A 5,574-nucleotide genomic window follows, 5' to 3' on the forward strand; every position below is an offset into this window, starting at 1 on the left:
ACAGCAACTTCTTCCTAGAAACAGCGCCAAAGGCAAGGGAAGCAAGGGCAAAAATGAACTATTGGGATTTCATCAAGATAAAAAGCTTTTGCACAGTAAAAGAAACAGTCCACAAAACCAAAAGACAACCGACAGAATGGGAGAAAATATTTGCAAATGACATATCAGATAAAGGGCTAGTATCCAAAATCTATAAAGAACTTATCCAACTCAACACCCAAAGAACAAATAATCCAATCAAGAAATGGGCAGAAGACATGAACAGACATTTTTCCAAAGAAGACATCCAAATGGCCAACAGACACATGAAAAAGTGCTCAACATCACTCGGCATCAGGGAACTCCAAAGCAAAACCTCAATGAGATACCACCTCATACCAGTCAGAATGGCTAAAATTAACAAGTCAGGAAATGACAGATGCTGGCGGGGATGTGGAGAAAGGGGAACCCTCCTACACTGTTGGTGGGAAGGCAAGCTGGTGCAGCCCACTCTGGAAAATAGTATGGAGGTTCCTCAAACAGTTGAAAATAGAGCTACCATATGATCCAGCAATTGCACTACTGGGTATTTACCACAAAGTTACAAATGTAAGGAACCGAAGGGGTACATGCACCTCAATGTTTATAGCAGCAATGTCCACAATAGCCAAATTGTGGAAAGAGTCAAGATGTCCATCGACAGATGAATGGATAAAGAAGAAGTGGTATAAATACACAATGAAATATTATGCAGCCATCAAAAGGAATGAGATCTTGCCATTTGCAACGACGTGGATGGAACTGGAGGGTGTTATGCTGAGTGAAATAAGTCAATCAGAGAAAGACATGTATCATATGACCTCACTGATATGAGGAATTCTTAATCTCAGGAAACAAACTGAGTGTTGCTGAGTGGTGGGGGGTGGGAGGGATGGGGTGGCTGGGTGATAGACATTGGGGAGGGTATGTGCTATGGTGAGCACTGTGAATTGTGCAAGACTGTTGAATCACAGATCTGTACTTCTGAAACAAATAATGCAACATATGTTAAGAAAAAAGAAAAAGAAGAAGATAGCAGGAGGGGAAGAATGAAGGGGAGTAAATAGGAGGGGGAGAAGAACCATGAGAGACGATGGACTCTGAAAAACAAACAGAGGGTTCTAGAGGGGAGGAGGGTGGGGGGATGAGTTAGCCTGGTGGTGGGTATTAAAGAGGGCACATTCTGCATGGAGCACTGGGTGTTATGCACAATGAATCATGGAACACTACATCAAAAAATATATATATGGCTCAGGGGCACCTGGGTGGCTCATTGGTTAAAAAAAAAAAATGAAAGAAATCAGTGGCATTCCTATACACCACCAACAAGACAGAAGAAAGAGAAATTAAGGAGTCGATCCCATTTATAATTGCACTCAAAACCATAAGATACCTAGGAATAAATCTAACCAAAGAGGCAAAGAATCTGTACTCAGAAAACTATAAAATACTCATGAAAAAAATTTAGGAAGACACAAAGAAAGGGAAAAACGTTCCATGCTCATGGATTGGAAGAACAAATGTGTGAAGTTGTCAATGCTACCTAGAACAATCTACACATTTAATGCAATCCAAATCAAAATACCATCCACTTTTTTCAAAGAAATGGAATAAATAATCCTCAAATTTGTATGGAACCAGAAAAGACCCCGAATAGCCAGAGGAATATTGAAATAGAAAACCAAAGCTGGCGGCATCACAATTCTGGACTTCCAGCTCTAATTCAAAGTTATCATCATCAAGACAGTACGGCACTGGCACAAAAACAAACACATAGAACAATGGAACAGAACGGAGAGCCCAGAAATCGACCCTCAACTCTATGGTCAACTCATCTTGGACAAAGCAGGAAAGAATGTGCAATGGAAAAACGACTGTCTCTTCAACAAATGGTGTTGGGAAAATTGGACAGCCAATGCAGAAGAATGAAACTGGACCATTTCCTTACACCACACACAAAAATAGACTCCAAATGGTTGAAAGACCTAAACGTGAGACAGGAGTCCATCAAAATCCTAAAGGAGAACACAGGAAGCAACCTCTTCAACCTCAGCCGCAGCCACTTCTTCCTAGACATATCGCCAAAGGCAAGGGAAGCAAGGGCAAAAACAAACTGTTGGGACTTCATCAAGATAAAAAGCTTTTGCACAGCAAAAGAAACAGTCAACAAAACCAAAAGGCAACTGACAGAATGGGAGAAGATATTTGCAAATGACATATCAGATAAAGGGATAGTATCCAAAATCTATAAAGAACTATCAAACTCAACACCCAAAGAACAAATAATCCAATCAAGAAATGGGCAGAAGATAGGAACATACCTTTTTTCAAAGAAGATATCAGAATGGCCGATAGACACATGTAAAAGTGCTCAACATCGCTTGGCATCAGGGAAATTCAAATCAAAACCTCAATGAGAGGGCGTCTGGATGGCTCAGTCATTAAGTGTCTGCCTTTGGCTCCGGTCATGATCCCAGGGTCCTGGGATCGAGTCCCACATCGGGCTCCTTGCTCCTCGGGAGGCCTGCTTCTCCCTCTCCCACTCCCCCTGTTTCTGTTCCCTCTCTGGCTGTGTCTCTCTCTGTCAAATAAATAAATAAGATTAAGAAAAAAAAAAACTTCAATGAGATACCACCTCACACCAGTCAGAATGGCTAAAATTAACAAGTCAGGAAACGACAGATGTTGGCAGGGGTGCGGAGAAAGGGGAACCCTCCTACACCGTTGGTGGGAATGCAAGCTGGTGCATCCACTCTGGAAAACAGTATGGAAGTTCCTCAAAAAGTTGAAAATAGAGCTGCCCTATGACCCAGCAATTGCCTTCCTGGGTATTTACCCCAATGATACAAATGTAGGGATCTGAAGGGGTATGTGCACCCAGGTGTTTATAGCAGCGATGTCCACAATAGTCAAACTGTGGAAAGAGCCAAGATGTCCATCGACAGATGAATGGATAAAGAAGACGTGGTGTATATATATATATATATATATATATATATATATATATATACACACACACACACACACACACACACACACACACATACACACACACTCACACAGGGGAATATTATGCAGCCATCAAAAGGAATGAGATCTTGCCATTTGCAACAACATGGATGGAACTGGAGGGTGTTATGCTGAGCAAAATAAGTCAATCAGAGAAAGACATGTATCACATGATCTCACTGATATGAGGAATTCTTAATCTCAGGAAACAAACAGGGTTGCTGGAGTGATGGGGGGTGGGAGGGATGGGGTGGCTATGTGATAGACATTGGGGAGGGTATGTGCTATGGTGAGTGGTGTGAATTGTGTAAGACTGTTGAATCACAGACCTGTACCTCTGAAACAAATAATACATTATATGTTAAAAAAAAAAAAAAGAAGAAGATAGTAGGAAGGGAGAAATAAAGAGGGGGAAATCGGTGGGGGAGATGAACCATGAGAGACTATGGACTCTGAGAAACAAACTGAGGGTTCTAGAGGGGAGGGGGGTGGAGGGATGAGTTAGCCTGGTGTTAGGTATTAAAGAGGGCACATACTGAATGGAGCACTGGGTGTTATACCCAAACAATTACTCATGGAACACTACAACAAAAACTAATGATGTAATGTATGGTGATTCTCATAACATAATAAAATTTTTTAAAAAAAGAAAAAATCAAAATGGATCAAAGTCCTACACTTAAGAACAAAAACTGTAGAACTCATAGGAGAAAACAGGTATAAAACTTCTATGACCTTGGGTTAGGCAATCGATTCTTAGATATGACATCAAAGGCACAAGCAACCAAAGTGAAAAAAATAAGTAAAAATCTTTGCCTCAAATGAAACTATCAGTAAAGCCAAAATATACCCACAGATGGAATATTCACAATGAATGTGATAAGGGCCTATTATCTACAATATATAAAGAACTATCAACAACAGAAAGACAAACAACCTAATTTAAAAATGGACAGATTTGAACAGACATTTCTCCAAAGAAGACATACAAATGGCCAATAAACACATGCAAAGATGCCCAACATCATTAGTCATTAGGGAAATACAAATCAAAACCACAATGAGGAAGTGCACCCAGCTGTCCTGTAGATTTGTCTCTTGCTTCAACAGTGTTTGGATGGAATGGACCCAGGGACGCCCCTTCTACTAGCCTCTGACCACCCTCCAGCCTTTTTTCCAGTCACAAGCTTTGGAGCCATCTTCTCAGCCACACTCTGCCTCCAGGACCAGCCAACACCTTATTTTGAGCTTAGCTTCTTATTACCAATCAACCATGAACTTCCAGATTCATGAGAATTATTCCACAATGGTGGAGGCTGCCATCAACTGCCTGGTCAACATGCATCTGCAGGCCTCCTACACCTACCCTTCTCTGGGCTTCTATTTCAGCCACGAAGATGTGGCTCTGAAGAACATGGGCCACTTCTTCGAGTTGGTGGAGATGAAGCCCAAGGATCCTGAGTGTCTCTTGAAAATGCAAAACCAGTGCCGTGGCCACACCCTCTTCCAGGATGTGCAGAAGCCATCCCAAGATGAGTGGAGTAAAACCCTGGATTCCATGGAAGCCACATTGGTTCTGGAGAAGAACCTGAACCAGGCCCTTTTGGATCTGCATGCCCCGGGGTTTCTGCACATGCAGACCCCCACCTCTATGACTTCCTGGAGAACGTCTTCCTAGACGAGGAGGTGAAGGCAGGCAATAGGCAGCTTTTTAACCACCCTAGTGCCCTCTTCCAAGCTGTGCACCAAATAGAAACAATAAAGCTTTTCACAGCAAACAAATAAACAAACGAAAACCCACAAGGGGAGACACTTCCCACAAGAAAATAGTGGCTACAATAAGAGACACACAATAACAAGTGTTGATTAGGATCTGGAGAAAGTGGAATACATTGCTGGTATGAATGAAAATGGTGCAGCCACTTTGAAAAAATTTGGCAGTTTCTTCCAAGTTTTATAAAGTTCTGTATAAAAATGAATAAATAGAAAAGAGAATCAGAATGAAAAATAACAATGAACTTTTTAGAGCAAACTATAGGTAGGGAACTTCCAATCTAATGATGAACATGAGAAATCCAAAACTGATCTATATCTCTCACATAAGATTCAACCATGATGAAAACAAATAATAATAGTATTTTGACCTGCTCACATTAGTACACTTTTCATGTTTTCAATCTTATAATCCCACTTAGATAAGCTGCGGTAAGGCTGTGAACCTGGTGATTTTACAAAGCTATCACCACCACTACTACCACTAAGGCCAGAAGGGATTTTTGAAGGAGGCCAGAAAAAGAAAGCCACAGAAACAACAGGTGCTCTGAACAACGGGGGAGAGAGAGCTGAACTGCTCCTCAGGGTGATCCTAAGAAGTAGCATATTTTCAAATCCCTGTTGGAAAAGAGACACAAGTAACTTACCTCCAAGTTCCTCTTTATTTCACTCCACAGTCCCTGAGAAGTGACATGTGCACCACTGTTTAGTACTAACAGGCTCTGAGATGCCAGAGTTCACTTCCAAGGAAAAATAGCCTTTGAATTAAGAATC

General features: G+C 41.4%; 1 pseudogene; it reads left to right on the forward strand.

The window, feature by feature from the left end:
* Positions 1 to 4,300: 4,300 nt before the first annotated feature.
* On the forward strand, positions 4,301 to 4,812 carry LOC148162669 (ferritin light chain-like; annotated as a pseudogene).
* The last annotated feature ends 762 nt before the right edge of the window (positions 4,813 to 5,574 follow it).

Source organism: Eumetopias jubatus, unplaced genomic scaffold (assembly GCF_037043125.1).
Source record: "Eumetopias jubatus isolate StellerSeaLion01/CBP00866 unplaced genomic scaffold, mEumJub1_p1.0 scaffold_13, whole genome shotgun sequence".
NCBI lineage: Eukaryota > Metazoa > Chordata > Mammalia > Carnivora > Otariidae > Eumetopias > Eumetopias jubatus.